Source organism: Bos grunniens, chromosome 4, assembly GCF_055505025.1.
Source record: "Bos grunniens cultivar Pamir isolate PY7600 chromosome 4, Bosgru_T2T1.0, whole genome shotgun sequence".
In the NCBI taxonomy this organism is placed as follows: domain Eukaryota; kingdom Metazoa; phylum Chordata; class Mammalia; order Artiodactyla; family Bovidae; genus Bos; species Bos grunniens.
In genome coordinates, this window is record NC_141168.1 from 15,431,124 (window position 1) to 15,447,989 (window position 16,866).

The 16,866-nt window shown below is 46.4% G+C and overlaps 1 protein-coding gene across 1 annotated transcript in view; it reads right to left on the reverse strand.

Annotated features, from left to right (window-relative positions):
• The window catches only part of AGK (acylglycerol kinase), a 137,714-nt gene that overhangs the window by 119,326 nt on the left and 1,522 nt on the right, over nucleotides 1-16,866 (reverse strand). The window contains exon 2 of the mRNA XM_086395181.1: nucleotides 15,665-15,735. The gene's annotated coding sequence lies outside the window, so the exon portion shown is untranslated. The remainder of the gene's footprint in view (nucleotides 1-15,664; nucleotides 15,736-16,866) is intronic.

Sequence of the window (16,866 nt, forward strand, 5' to 3'; positions counted from 1 at the left end):
AAGCAGACCCTGGCTCTTGAGTGTCCAAAGGCACAGGTTTAAGAGATGCAGTTTTGCAAAGGCAACTTCTAACTGTTTATGCTTTGGATTTCCACACTAACTTAACAACTTAACCCTGAGGTCAAAGGAGACTCCATATAACCCCAGCCTCGCCTTTTAACTCCCAGCCTGAATCACTGTCCTCTGGACACATCTGCTCGAATGTCTCACAAAAGTCTCAAACAAGCAAGTTCAAGGCTGAACTTTTCCCTCTAACCGGTTTCTCCCCATCTCCATGGGCACCCTGCTAATCTAAGCTCTTATAGTCCCATTGTGGGCTTCACTGGAAGTAGTCTGATGGCAGGCCTCCATAGATTCTAATTCTCACATAGTGGGAATCGTGTCCTAGCTATTCTGGTTAAAAACAACAACAACAACTTTCTAATGTCCTTCAGTTCAAGCCAGTTGCTCAGTCGTGTCTGACCATTTGCCACCCCATGAATCGCAGCACACCAGGCCTTGCTATCCATCACCAACTCCCAGAGTTTACCCAAACTCATGTCCATCGAGTCGGTGATGCCATCCAGCCATCTCATCCTCTGTTGTTCCCTTCTCCTCCTGCCTCCAATCCCTCCCAGCATTAGGGTCTTTTCCAGTGAGTCAACTCTTCGCATGAGGTGGCCAAAGTATTGGAGTTTCAGCTTCAGCATCAGTCCTTCCAATGAACACCCAGGACTGATCTCCTTTAGGATGGATTGGTTGAATCTCCTTGCAGTCCAAGGGACTCTCAAGAGTCTTCTCTAACACCACAGTTCAAAAGTGTCAATTCTTCAGTGCTCAACTTTCTTCACAGTCCAACTCTCACATCCATACATGACCACTGGAAAAACCATAGCCTTGACCAGACGAACATTTGTTGGCAAAGTAATGTCTCTGCCTTTTAATATGCTATCTAGGTTGGTCATAACTTTCCTTCCAAGGAGTAAGCATCTTTTAATTTCATGGCTGCAGTCACCATCTGCAGTGATTTTGGAGCCCAAAAAAATAAAGTCTGACACTGTTTCCACTGTTTCCCCATCTATTTCCCATGAAGTGATGGGACCAGATGCCATGATCTTCATTTTCTGAATGTTGAGCTTTAAGCCAACTTTTTCACTCTCCTCTTTCACTTTCATCAAGAGGCTTTTTAGTTCCTCTTCACTTTCTGCCATAAGGGTGGTGTCGTCTGCGTATCTGAGGTTATTGATATTTCTCCTGGCAATCTTGATTCCAGTTTGTGCTTCATCCAGCCCAGCGTTTCTCTGATGCACTCTGCATGTAAGTTAAATAAGCAGGGTGACAATATACAGCCTTGACGTACTCCTTTTCCTATTTGGAACCAGTCTGTTGTTCCATGTCCTAATCTAAATTCTTATGAGGCCTCAAGGCCCTGTGAAATCTTGCCCCTACCTGCTTTTCTAATTTTGCCCATCTTCCTCGCCACACTGCTCAGAGCACTCCAGTCACCCTAGCCTTGTTCATTCTTCTCAAACACACCAAACTCTGTCCCACATGACTGCATGCCCCTGGCAGAGGGGATGGTCTATGTTAAGACATGGATGCAGCCAGCTGTCTCTTAGTCTTTATCCCTTAACTTAAAACCATCTTCTCAAACCGTAGAATTCAAGAAAAGCCACAACCCTCTTAGGTTCAGGGCTTGTCTGATTCCCTTATATTTTAACAAACTCAAACTACGGGAACTTTATGCTTTAGGAAAGTACTCTGTAAAATGCTTTGCCTATGTTCTATGGAATATTCTGCAATTGCCTTTTCATAAGCAGCAGAATAAATTATAATCTCCAACTTCTAGTTAACAAGAATATACTAGACCAATATTTCCTAGTAATCTTATGTCATTTGTGCATGCGTGCTCAACTGTGTCTCTTTGTGACCTCCATGGACTGTAGCTCACCAGGTTCCTCTGTCCATGGGATTCACCAGGCAAGAATACTGGAGTGGGTTGCCATTCCCTTCCCCAGGGGGTTTTCCCAACCCAAGGATCAAACCTACATCTCCTGTGTCTCCTGCATCGGAAGACAAATTCTTTACCACAGAGTCACCTATATTCAGGGGTAATTGTTTGATTCAGTAATTGTATTACTATTATCTAGAAAGGGAAATACATCAAAATGGTTTATGGGTAAAAGTTCCCATTTTTACTTAATATTTATCAAGTTTAACTGTGAAGTGAAGTGAAGTGGTCGCTCAGTCGTGTCCAACTCTTTGCAACCCCGTGGACTGTAGCCTACCAGGCTCCTCCATCCATGGGATTCTCCAGGCAAGAATACTGGAGTGGGTTGCCATTTCCTTCTCCAGGAGATCTTCCTGACCCAGGGATTGAACCCAGGTCTCCCACTGTACTTAGCTGTTATTCAAAGGCTTACATTTACAGTATTAACAATTTTAGTTTTTAAAGATCAAAATCTATATGAATAGCATATAAAAATAAATAAAAACATCTTCTTAAAGAGGCCTTTCCTAGCCCCTGAGTCTACAATAGGTACTCACCCTTCTCTCTCATTATATCCTATTTTTTCCTTTGAGTACTTCTTATAACCTGTTATATCTCTCACTCATTATTTTTCTTGTTTATTGTCTCTTCTGCCTGTTCACATCCTGCCCAGACTATAGGCTCCTTGAGGACAGGGACCCTCTGTCTTGTTCATCAGATTGTGTTCAGTGATGGGCAATGTTATGGACTGAATTGTGTTCTTCCAATTTCATATGTTGAAACCCTACCCCTCAGAGGTGACTGAATTTGGAGACAGGGGCTTGTCTTGGCTCAGGCTACTACAATAAAATGGCACAGACTGTGTGGCTTATAAACAACAGAAATTTATTTCTCAGCTCAGGATGCCAGCACAGTTGGGTTCTGATGAGAGCCCTCATCAGGGTTGCCGATCGGTGACTCCTTGTTGTATCCTCACATGGCACAGAGAGAACTCTGTGGTCTCTTCTTACAAGGGCACTAATCCCATGAGGGCTCTATCAGAATGACGCAGTGACCTCCCAAATGTTCCACCTCTTAGTAGCATCACAATGGGAATTAGATCTCAACATATGAATTTTGGAGAGAACACAAACATTCAGTCCCTAACAGGTCTTGAAGGAAGCAATTATGGCTAAGTGAGGCCATAAGGATGGGTTCCTAATCTAATACAATTAGTGTCCTTATAAGAAGAGATCAGGAGATACACACACAAAGGAAAGGCCATGTGACCACAAAGAAAGGAGAGAGGCCTTAAGTGAAACCAAATCTGCCAGCATCTTGCCTTCTGATTTCCAGCCTGCAGAACCGTGAGAAGATGTTTTTTTGGTTAAGCCACACTTTGTGGTACTCTGTTATGACAGTTCTAGCAAACTAATATAGACCCACACTAAACACTCAAAGCTTAAGGGATGAGTGAACTGATAAGTAAAATTTCACAGTTGTGGTTAACTACTAGGAAGGACTAATAAAGGTCACCGAGAACAAAGAGTAACATCCCTGACCTAGGCTGGGATTACCTGGAGGGCTGGTCTGAGGAAGCAGTGCTGAGGTGGGGACCTGAAGGACTGGTGGCTGTTAGCCAGGCAGATGGAAACAGCATGTGCAAAGGCCCCGGGGTCGAGATGAGCACAATGTGCTTCAGAATCTGAAAGGCGGAGCTTAGAGGACAAGCAGAGAAATTCTACAAGAGGCTGGTAAGGCAGGACAGAACCAGACAGGAAGAGCCTTTCTGATGGCATGGAGGAGTTAGGAATGAGGGTAAAAATCACGTTAATAAGGACAGAAATGACAGGATCAGATCTGTGCAGCAACCAGATCAGTCTGGCTGCTCTGTGGAGACTTAATAAGATGGGGTGGGGTGGGGTGGGGTGGGGATGGATGCAGAGAGACCAGGAGTCCATAGGAGACAAAGTGGAAACAGTGGTGTGAACTAGAGGGATGGAAGCAGAGGTGAGCGGGCAATTCCGAAAGATGCTGAGAAAGATGTGCAGAAAACAAGACCAGGTGCTTGCTCTCAAAAACCATACTTTTCCTGAGGACAGAAAGCCATGCAGAAGGTAGGAATGGCAGTAATAAAGGAGGGTACAAACAAGAAGAGGAAGGAATAGAAACTGTCTAACGGGATCCTAAAAGTATTAAAAATGGAGTTCTGAGAAGAGAGATTGTAAGAAGGGGAAAATCAAGATTCCCCTGCCTAATACTGTTGGTCTGATTATCTCACAAAATCCCCCTTGTAACACAGAAGCCCCAACATGCATCAGTTCATTACTGGAAACAATCATATTTTGCATTAATAGTTTTGGCTTTTAGCCCATCTTCATGCCATTTTCAATCTGATTTTTTACACTTGGCAGATTGCACTCTTGGTTGCCTTTTAATTATTGGCTTCCTGTTCTTTATCTTCAGCCCCTGACTAGCAACCTAATTATAACAACTGCCCAAGACTCAGAACTGAACAGAGCATAATAAAAATCTGCCATAATGAAAATGCTTAAATTAAATAAAAACCCCCTAACAAATAGCAGAGCATGCTGGAATGGATTGTATGAGTCACCGGCTGTATGAATGATTTAGTTTAGAAGTTATATCAGCTGAAGAAGATCATATTTTGATCTCAACATTCAATCCTCAGGCTTGTCCTAATACACCCATCACAGAGCCTCTGAACGAAAAAGCCACACGCAGAGATTATTAATCTATAAATAACACTTTAACAGTCCATTGGTATTTATGACTACTGTTTTTAAAAATATTTGCTAGTGGCTTTCATGCTTGTTGCACATTTCTTTTCAGTGTCCCATATTTGTTTGTAACTCTGTGTGTATGTGTGTGTTGTGTTGCAAACTTGCAAAAATAGCCACATTGTGGTATAGATGCCAGAAGCTGCTTCCCTTTCTTATTTTAAAGAAGAGTAAGAAAAAAGCCTTAGAAAACATTGAAGAAAATCCCAATTTTGTGACTTGAGAATGCAGAGTGGTTTTATGGATAGAAAACTAGAGTGCTCAGTCATGTCTGAGTCTTTATGGCCCCATGGACTGGAGCCCGCAAAGCTCCCCCATCCATGGAATTTTCCAGGCAAGGATACTGGAATGGGTTGCTACTTCCCCTCCTCCAAGGGCTCTTTCCAACTTAAAGATTGAACCCACAAAACCACTTCTCTTGCATCTCCTGCATTGGCAGGTAGGTTCTTTACTACTAGTGCTATCTGGGAAGCTATGTTCTAAATTCTATTCCCCCTTTACCACATGGCACAAAGGAATCACATACCATTGGGCGCTTCACAAAAGAGGAGATCTGAATGGCTAATAACAACATGAAAGCAATATCCGACCTCCTCAATAGAGAAACGCAAATGGAAATAAAAATGAGATGCCTTAACAAAATGGCTATAATTGAAAAGACTGATTGATGAAGCACTAACAAAGACCTGGAGCAATGGGAGCACTCATATATCCCTGGTGGGAGGACAATAGTCACAACCATATTGGAAAACTGTTTGACCGTGTCTAGAAAAGATGAACACAGGCGTACACAATGACTCTGCTTATAAGAACGAACATCATCGTATTAATTTTCCATTGCTGCCATAATGAATGACTACAAGCTTCAGTTCATTCAGTTCAGTTCAGTCACTCAGTCGTGTCCGACTCTTTGCGACCCCATGAATCCCAGCACGCCAGGCCTCCCTGTCCATCACCAACTCCCGGAGTTCACTCAGACTCATGTCCATCGAGTTGGTGATGCCATCCAGCCATCTCATCCTCTGTCGTCCCCTTCTCCTCCTGCCCCCAATCCCTCCCAGCATCAGAGTCTTTTCCAATGAGTCAACTCTTCCTATGAGGTGGCCAAAGTACTGGAGTTTCAGCTTCAGCATCATTCCTTCCAAAGAAATCCCAGGGCTGATCTCCTTCAGAATGGACTGGTTGGATCTCCTTGCAGTCCAAGGGGCTCTCAGGAATCTTCTCCAACACCACAGTCCAAAAGCATCAATTCTTCCACAAGCTTAGTGGAACAAAACAACACATTTTCTATCTTATGGTTCTCCAGTTTAGAAGTTCAAAACGGAGGGCTCCTAGGTTAAAATCAAGGTGTTGGCAAGGCTGTGTTCTTCCTGGAGATTCTAGGGAAGAAACCTTTTCCTTGATCATTTCAGCTTCAAGAGGCTACCCACAGTCCTTGGCTGATGGTCAAAGAGCCAGCAAGAGTGGGTGGCTCTCACAATGAATCACCCTGATCTCCTTTTCTGCCCCTGCCCACTTCCACATTTTAAGGACACTAGTGATTACACGGGACCCAGCCAAATCATCCAGGATAATCTTCCTATCTCAAGGTCAGTTGTACTTCCTAATTCCATTTGCTACCCTAATTCCAGTTTGCCATAAAATGTAACATATCCATAGGTTCTGGGGATCAGGATGTATGACTGAGTCACTTGACTGTACAACAGAGGTTGGCACAACAACATTTACATCAACTATACTTCAATGAAAAATAAGTGAAAATAAATAGTATATCTTGGAGGTATTATTTTTAAAAAGGATGATATCTTTACAGACCATTAATCTGTCTACCACAAGGACTAACATAAATGCATACACACGTGTGCAAGAAGGCTTAGAGCAGTAGTGTCTTTCTTGGTCAAAAGGTGGAGACAAGGCAAATGTCTATCAATGGTAGAATAGCTTGTTATGTATTATATATTATAGTATATTCATAAAACAGAATCCTTTACAGTAAGGAAATACATAAATTGCAGCTTCATACTACCGCTTAAATGGACCTCACACATATGTTGAGCCAGAAGCCAGACGCAAAGCACGTATGGCAGGATTTTATTTATATAAAGTTTAAAAACAGGCAAATGTGTCAATTATACCTCAGTAAAGCTGGGGGCGGGGGGGGCGGAAACTCAGGCAAATGTGGTGCTGGAGTCTAGGTAGTGGCTACTATTAGGGAGGAAGAAGAAAGGTGAGCAGGGTTTCCCAGGCGGCACTAGTGGTAAAGAACCTGCCTGCCCATGCAGGAGACTTAAGAGACTCGGGTTTGATCTGGGGTCAGGAAGATCCCCTGGGGGAGGAAATGGCAACCCACTCCAGTATTCTTGCCTGGAGAATCCCATGGACAGGGGAGCCTGGTGGGCTTCGATCCACAGGGTTGCAAAGAGTCAGACAAGACTGAAGCAACTCAGCACGCATGCACAAGAAAGGTGATGACGGGAGGAGAACTAGGGCTTCCGCATGCTTCTAGGTTCTGTTTCTTGACCTGAGTGGTTACATTGTTGTGTTCACTTTATGAAACTTCGCTGAGCTATATGTGTTAGATTTGGGCAGTTTTCATATCTGTGACACACTTCAATAAAGAGGTTTTTACAATGACATGCCTACGTTACCCTTCCTTATTAAATCTTTTATACCTACTGGTCTCATGTCATGGGGCCGCCCTGTGGAGAGGCTTACATGACTGAAGATGGAGGCATAGATTCTGAGGCCCGTAAACAGCCACACAAGTGAGCTTTGAAGAGACCCTTTGAGCCTTCAGATGAGGCTGCAGCCCAGACCGACACCTTGAGCACAGCCTGTGAGACCCTGAGCCAGAGACACCAGCTAAACCACTCCCAGATACCTGACCCACAGAAATCGTGCGACAACAGATGTTCGCTCTTTTAAATCACTGAGCACTGGGGGTGATTTGTTACCCAGCAATAGATCACTAATATGAGAACCACCTAGTGCTGCTTCGCATCAGCGGAGATTTGTAGCAGAGGCTTGGCCTGTGCAGTCCACATACCCGAGTGAAAGCGTAAGTGCAGCTCTGATCAGAAAGTCAGCAGTGCCTCACCATGGAGTTCAGGGACAGACATAGAGGGCAACCCAGGTTAACTGAGCAAAGAGCACGCAGAGGACAGAAAACAGTGACGGTGTGTCCGAATGGCTGAGCCTAGACATCCCGTAAAAAACTCTTGGTAGAGAGACCAAGCTCCCTTTGGCTGGTATTCCTACATGCTCCAGACGTGTGGTCCAGGGCATAGATTCCTTTCCTGCAAGACTTCAAATGAGCCCTTCTTTTCCTCCAAGTATGGCAACCAGTGGTTTCCAGATCCTTCTCAACCCCTAGGATGGTTACCCAAGCAGCTGTGCTGAGAAATGCTTCCAGGCAATGGAAACAAGGGAGTCCTGTGAAGTCACATCTCCCTGACCTGCTCCAGGCCTGGCCTCTCAGCCAAGTGACCAAGCTCTGCCACTGGCTGCATGTCTTCATAACCCAGTGTGCAGGAGTGTGCCTCCTCCTCCAGGGAGCCTTGCTGAGAGACTCTGTGGTCAACCATCACCGACTGCGGTCACACGCTTTCCCAAGGGTGTCTCCAAACTCTCTACTACGTATCACAGCGCCCCAGTGAGCTCGCGAACTTTCAAAGAAACAGATCTTTAAAACACACATCCTCTGTAGCATCACACACGAAGGCAGGTTAGTCATACACACCCTTGAACTAATGTGGGGAGCCACAGAGATACATGTGTGCAGAGATACGCATGCGAAGAGATACGCATATTTCTACATTCACACAGATGTGCCAAGAATATGTAGTGTTTTTATTTCCTATAACTGATCTGCTCTTTACCATCAGCCCCCATCCCACTGGAGAACTAAGAAGAACAAAATTAAAACTTGATCCACCTACACTTTCACAGTTTATTCTGCATACAATGGTCGGGGTTGTTTGTTTCTTTGATTCAATCACTCAGGCTGTTTGTAGGGTGAAGCTCAGTGGTTCAGATTTCCTTCAATCCTAGTTCCTTTCAGAGATGTGGGGTGGAAATGTAGAGAGTCTTTTTAGGGCCATATGATAGCAGAGATGTGGGTGGGGGGAGGCTTCATTGCATCATTTACTGAGAAATATTTATTAAGTTCCTACTATGTCCCAAGACTATATTCTCGGTGCTACATAGACAGTGCTGGACAAAGTCCCTGCCGTCTGGCCTCCTGGACCTTACGATCATGATTTATTGTATAACAGACGATAAATAGACTCATGATATGTAATACGTCAGCGGGGAGAGTTGATATGGGGGCTGTAGAGGCAGGTTAAGGGAAACAGAGAGTGATGGGCGGGGCTCTTCTTTCCCATGGGGTGGCCAAGGGAGGCCCGACTAAGAAGACATTTGAAGCCAAATCCTGAAGAAGGTTGGGGGTGGGGTTAGGGGTGAAGATTCTGGGGGTGGGGCCTTCCAGGTAGGCAGAGCCTGGCAGCTGAGTGGGGATGACATGGAGGAAGAAGAGGAGGGACCAGAGGAAGTGAGGGTGAGAGGCAGCCAGATTGTGGCGGACCTGGTAGACCCGGGGGAGGAGTTCTGCTCTTACTGTGAGATGAGAAGATTTTGGAGGATTTTGAGCAGAGGAGTAACATGCATTTTAAAAGTCCCATTAACAGCTGCTGGTGGGGAATAGGCTATAGGAGAGCAAGAATGGGTGAAGAGAGGTGGGTTGGGAGGCGACTGCAAAAATCCTGGTGAAAGATGACAGGGGCGTGAAGCAGGGTCACAGCACCAATGGCATGAAAGATAAAGAAGTCAACAATGCTGTTGGTTGAGCAGCTGGAAAACTGGCATTTCCATGTGGAAGAAGAGAAGGCTGAAGGGGAGGTTTCCGGAGGGGAGAGGAAAGCATGGACTTCAATTTGGAGATCTTTATTGTTCCAGTAGTCATGTATGGATGTGAGACTTGGACTATAAAGAAAGCTGAGCACCCAAGAATTGATGCTTTTGAATTGTGGTGTTGGAAAAGACTCTTGAGAGTCTCTTGGACTGCAAGGAGATCCAACCAGTCCATCCTAAAGGAAATCAGTCCTGAATATTCAATGGAAGGACTGATGCTCATGCTGAAGCTGAAACTCCAATACTTTGGCCACCTGATGCAAAGAGCTGACTCATTTGGAAAAGACCCTGATGCTGGGAAAGATTGAAGGCAGGAGGAGAAGGGGACAATAGAGGATGAGATGGTTGGATGGCATCACCGACTCGATGGACATGAGTTTGAGTAAACTCCAGGGGTTGGTGATGGACAGGGAGGCCTGGCATGCTGCAGTCCATGGGGTCGCAGAGTCAGACACGACTGAGCGACTGAACTGAACTGATTGTTCAAGGGGAAGTGCTGAGGAAGCAGCTGCCTTTGAAAGTCTGAGTTCAGGGAAAAGCTAGGACTGGAGACATATGATGGAGATTTGTGCTGCATGGGGAGTGCTGTGGCACTGGATGATATCAGTAGGGGAGCTGAGTATGGAGAGGAATTTCAGAGCTTGCAGATAATGAGTAATTTGCAAAGGGGCCTGAGAACGAGGATAGGTCCCAGCTGCTTGTCCTGGTCTCAATGTCTCCGCCCAGGGCAGTGTCATCTGCCCACCCCAAGCTTCCATGTGCCCCCAGCACTCTCTGCATCCCACCCCCCACCCCCCAGACAGGGAGGAACTTTCGGATCCTCCACTCTTACTGAGCCGCCAAGGGGACCCAGAAGTGCTGCCTCAGGGTCCTTCATCACAGCCACTCCCTCAGCCAGTACCTTCCGACTGCTCTTCCGTCATCTCGGACAGGTGGGCCTTCAACTGGGAACAGCTGATGGCCTTGAAGGTGTTTCCAGAGACTTGTGCTGCAAGACCGCCCTTCACTTTAACCGTCTCAGCTCACCCATAACTACCTGTTTCCCTCCTCAGACTCTTGGACACACACACCCGGACACACACACCTTCTTCTCTTTCCATAAATCCTAGCTTTTAAGACCAAGCTCTTGACAAAGAAGCCAAGGCGGTGAGATTTCACACCCAAAGGGAATCGCTGCCCTTCCTGGGGCAGTACCCCCTGACTCAGACTGGGAGGGAGACTGCTGCAAGTAATCCGATTTAAAAGAAAAAGGAAAATAAGTCGTTTTAATATTTTAAAAAGAAGATTCTGTTCTCAACCCAACCATCTACCTGCAGATAACAATTCTCCGTTTCCCTTTCATTCCCTACACACCAGAAAGAGGATCTATTTTTAAATTTCTCTTTTTACTTTTTGGCCATGCCATGCTGCCTGTGGGATCCTAGTTCCCCAGTCAGGGATTGAACCCGTGTCCCTTGCATTGGAAGCACAGAGTCTTAATCCTTGGACCGCCAGGGAAGTCCCGAGGGAGATCTAAATGTGAATGGAAAACTTTTAATGAGGCATTAGTGGGCAGGGTTGAATCAGCAAACAGAGACTCAGAGCTGGGAAGTCAGGGCAGTCCACCTCCCTGGTCTATTCCAGGCTGGGAATGATTTGGGAGGGGGAGGGGCACGTTTTTAACATGCAAGTTCCCTGCCCCTGGGGTCAGGTTTGGAGCCCTGGAGAGCTTAGTTCTGTGGCCAGTGAGAGAAGCTACAGAAGGAGTTGCTGTTGAACCCAGGGAAGCTTTAGTACATTGATTTTTTTCCCCCTTTTATTTTTTTCTAGACACTATGGTTTGTGATTGAGTGGGGAGGTTGGGGAGGACAGCCAAGGCTTTTAAAGGTGCCAATACTCCAGCAGGAAATAAGGAATAGTGGTTGCTAAAAGAGCCTGGATTCTCTGTTCGGCAATCCTGTGCCTCATTTTTCTTCTCCTCTTTCTGCTTTCATGGATGACCCTGCCTGTCAGCAAAGTGACTAAAAGCTTTGGTGAAGCGCAGAGCAGGCTGGGAGGAGGACGCAGAGGGGAAGTCAGGAGGCCGGTCCTGAGTCTGGCTTATGATCCGTTACTGAGCCCACCACCACCCCGGGGCCTGGCTCCCTTCCTTCGCCTGCTTTTTCATGCTGACATCCGTCAAACATTAACGGAGTGTCTGTTGTGTGCCAGGCACTCTGCATGCAGCTGTGACAACAAAGACACTGTCCTACCCTCAGGGGGCTTACACACTAGGAAGGCAGATAACAGTAAAGAAATGGTAAGAAATAAATATGCACCTACAGGTAATGATAAACGCCGCCAAGGAAAACAACGGCACGCTGTGGAAGAGATTCACCACATAGATGGCTGTCAGGGAAGATTTCTCTGAGAGGTGACATTTAAGCAGGACCAGGAAAAGGACATTGAATGGAGGTGAGCCGCAGGTCACACCCACGAGCACAGTGTACCAAGGAAACCAAGAGGTGATGAGGAAAAGAGCTCAGGCTGACCCCTCAGATCTGGGACAGATTTAGGAGCTGCTTTCTACATTTTTTTCGTTAAGCTTGTTCACTTACTCGGCAGCATCAGCCCCTAAGGCTTCTTCTATCAAAGAAAATACAGTGCCTGGAAGTTTCCTGCCCTGGACAGAACCACGTGAAGCTGCATAGTAGTACAAGTCTGCTATTTTTGGAAAAAAAATTAAATCTTTCTAAATTAAAAGAGAGACTTTCCCAGTGGTTCAGTGGCTCAGGTTCCATGTTCCCAACACAGACAGTCTGGGTTCAATCCCTGGTCAGAGAACTAGACCTTGAGTGCTGCAACTAAAAGATCCCATGAACTGCAATGAACTGCAACTGAGACCTGGGACAGCCGAATAAATACATTTTTTTGATTAATTAAAATAATTTGTGAATGATATTATAATTAGGATCTAAAATATTTCTTAAAAGAAGCAGAGATAGTTATGAAATTAACTCTCTACATTTTTACTCAGGGAAAGCCTCAGATCCTTTGATGGAAAATTGGAAATCAAGCATGCCCCCAAATCTTTCTAATACAGTAATAATATTCCCACTGGTAGACTGAGCAATTACCAAAAAAGATCATTAAAGGCAAGTTGTATGTCGGTGACTATGGTTACAAATATTCTTCCCTGTGTTTTCTCCCTATTATCCATCCTCCATGCCCATTTACTCGCAAACATTTACTAAACATCTTCTAAATGCTGGGGGCCATTCTTGATGCAGCCTGGGAGAATAGAACAAAACAAACTAAGTCCCTGTTCTCATGAAGCTTACCTTTTGCTAGGGAAAGTGAAAGTGTTACTCATTCAGTCGTGTCCAACTCTTTGCTACCCCCTGGACCGTAGCCCACCAGGCTCCTTTGTCCATGGGATTCTCCAGGCAAGAATACTGGAGTGGGTTGCCAGTCCTTTCTCCAGGGGATTTTCTGACCCAGCGATCGAACCCAGGTGTCCTGCATTGCAGGCAGATTCTTTACCGTCTGAGCCGGGGTAAACCCTTTTAGCAAACAAATTAACACGCAATGAGTCTGTTAGCCGCTGATGATAAAAAGACAAAGCAAACAGAGAAAGGTGATAGTGATTCCTGGGGGTCAGAGTTCCTACTTTGTATGTATGTTAGAGACGATATTTGAGCAGAGACGCGAAGGACTCGAGGGAGAGTATTCCAGGCAGAAGAAACAATATGCAAAGTTTTTGGGTGGTGGGAGATCTGATGTGTTCTAAAGACAAGAAGCTGGTGCAGCTGAAATGGAGTGAGAGGTATCTTAGTTTGCATATTCCCTGAGACAAGGACTTGGGCGGAAGCAGTTTCTTCTGGAAGTGGTCTGAGGAAGCACCAAGAGAGAGTGCCAGGGAGAGAGAAGGAAGCAAAGCTAACACTGAGGCATTAATAAGTGGGTTACTGGGACTACCCTGATGGTCCAGTGGCTAAGACTCTGAGCTCCCAATGCAGGGGGCCCAGGTTCCATCCCTGGTCAGGAAACTAGATCCCATAAGAAAAGATCCTACACATTGCAACAAAGATCAAAGATCCCACATGCCTCAACTAAGAGCTGGTGCAGCCAAATAAATAAATATTTTTTAAAAAATAAGTGGGTTACCATTGTGAGCTACTGAGGCTCAGTCCTGCTAGGGACCTCTGAGAGAATACATGAAACATGCCTCAGAACTACCCCACTGACCAGTCAGTAAACAGTATTCTCCAACTCCTGCCTCACTGCTGAAGATGGCTTCTGGAAGCTTCCCTGGAGGCCACAGAATACATCCAGGTAGGTGCACAAAGGCCGCTGGGGTGCAGGGCAGGGTCTATGGGCGACCTTGGGGGCAAGCCACGGGTGTGGGCAGGGCACCAGCTCTGTCTGCTGGTGAAAGCGTGGGAGTAGATGAGATCAGAGAGGAGGTGTGGCCCAGTAAGGCCTCGCTAAGAACTTTGGACTTCATTTTCAGCAAGACGGTAAGCATTTGGAGAATTTAGTCAACATGATCTGTTTCCATTTCTAAATAAAAATACGGTGATGGCTGTGGGGAGAACAGACAGTAGAGGAGTGAGGCTGGAAGCAAGGAGACCAGTTAGGAGGCCTTTGCAATAACATAGGCAAGGAATCATGGCAGTATGACCCAGGCTGTTAGCAGCCAGACGGCAAGAGGCAGTTGATTTCTCTATGTATTTAGAAGGAAGAGCACACAGAATTTGCCAATTGATCAGCTGTGGGGCAGGAGAGGTAGAGAGGAGTTGGGACTAAAACGGGAGAGAGGAGAGGAGAGGAGAGGTTTATTGAGATGGGGTGGGGTTAGGGAGGAGCGCTCTCGGACCTGCTCTATTTGGAATGTCTCTGAGTGGAGAGGTGGGCCAGGCATCAGGATATGTACACCCAGAACTTAACTCCTGCCCACATGACCCACAGTTTTGGCCACTGCCCCCTGGCCAGCCCAGTGCCTGCTCTGTCTTGGCGTGACGCTGCACGACGTCTCTAAATCTGAGCACTGCCTTCCTTACCCAACACATCTGAGCAGGTTCAATGTCTCCTTGGCTCTCATACGACTCCCTTCCCTACTCCTAAATCAAAGGATGATCGGGCAATTAGAATGTGTCCTATGGGCCAGGCGCCCTCCTTCCCTCCCTCCCCGCCGTGGCCAATGCCATGCTCCCCGTGTTCCCTTACACGCTGCTGGTCTGGTCCCTCCCTGCTTCCCCATCCCGGGAGATGCCCCCCAGCCACAGGCCCCCTGCTGAGGGGGACCCCCTGCACCCACCAGGTACAGGTGAGGTCTGTCCAATGTCGACAGTGCGGCAGTGGCAGCCCCACCCACAGCCATGAGCTTCCTCTTGAGGGGCTAAGGGAGTGCCTGTGAGCTCTCAGCCACTTCCCTCCCAGCCCTGGTGAGCTCCAAGTTGGTGATGGGTGGGTAGGGGAGTATGGAGGAAAGTCCCGTAAAAGACCCCACATGCCCCAACAGAGATCAAGGATCCTGTGTGCTGCAATTAAAACCTGGCACAGTCAAATAAATAAATAAAAAATTTTTTATAAATAAATAAATAGAAACTGTTTTTTAAAAAAAATGAGTTGGTAAAAACTGATGTTGGAGAAGACTCTTGAGAATCCCTTGGACTGCAAAGAGATCCAACCAGTCCATCCTAAAGGAGATCAGTCCTGAGTGTTCATCGGAAGGACTGATGTTAAAGCTGAAACTCCAGTACTTTGGCCACCTGATGCGAAGAGCTTACTCAGACCCTAATGCTGGGAAAAATTGAAGGTGGGAGAAAAAGGGGACGACAGAGGAGGAGACGGTTGGATGGCATCACTGACTCAATGGACATGACTTTGGGTGAACTCCAGGAGGTGGTGATGGACAGGGAAGCCTGGTGTGCTGCAGTCCATGGGGTCACAAAGAGTCGGACATGACTGAGCAACTGAACTGAACAGAACTGATATGCTCTTAAAAAAAAAAAAAAAAACAACAACAACAAAAAACCCCTACCTCCAAAGGCTTTCTTTGCTCCTTGTCGTGCTCACCAAGCAAGCCTCTGAGGATCAAGTTTCTCATGTGCCCTGGGATGTGGAAGAGAGATTTTCTATCAGTGCAAACAAGTTACTTTCTCCCTAGGAAGACATACCAATGCTAGCTTATGAAGTAAATAATCTCTAAAGCTCAGTATCTCAACACACTACAGGTTAACTTCTTGCCCACACCACAGTCCACACTGTGAGTCTGGTATCTCTGCTGATGGCCCTCTTCCACATGGTGACTCAGGCTCCCAGATTGTGTACTGCAGAGTCCCTCCCTTCCAGCACTTGGGACACTCTATGGCCAGGTCTGGAAGTGGCAGATGTCACTTTTGTCCACGTTCCATTGGCTGGAACTCAATCCCACGGTTCCACCTAAGAGCAAGTAAGGGAGCTGGGGCATCCGGTCTCCCACATGCCCAGGAAGAAGCAACAGGATTGGCGAGCCTCTCTCCAGTCCCTGACACAAAAGGTTTACCCCTCCTAGTGATGAATACTGGTACTTTGGTTTCGTCCTTGCTTTTGTTTATTCACTTAGTCATGTCTGACTTTTTGTGACCCTGTGAACTGTAGCCTGCCAGGCTCCTTTGTCCTTGGGATTTCCCAGGTAAGAATACTGGAGTGGGTTGCCATTTCCTTCTCCAGGGGATCTTCTCAACCCAGGGATCAAACCCCTGTTGCAGGTGGATTCTTTACCACTGAGCCACTGGGGAAGCCCTATTCTCTCATGACAGTTACAGTGTGACTCAACTTTGCCACACGTGATTGCTCCCAAAAGACTGAGTTTCTGAATCAGCAAAATTGAGGACCAAGCCATGCAGACCCAAAGCACAGTCAACCCTGGAAGTGCCTTCAACCACATCTCGTTTGGAACAACACTCGCCACCTGAGTCATCACAAAAGCCCAAGTACGTTACCTATGCTCTGTGTAACACGTCAATGAAGTGTGTCCTTAATTTACTTATTTCTAGGATCTCTGCCTCATTCCCCAGTAGGCCCTGGAATGTTACTCACGGCAAGGGAAGGAGCTGAGGAAAGTGATTCAAAAAGGAAAGAGGCAGGGACTTCCCTGGTAGTCCAGTGGTTAAGAATCCACCCGCCCATTCAGGGGACATGAGTTCGATCCTTAGTCTGGGAAGATTCCACATACTGTGAGGCAACTAAGCCTGGGCACCA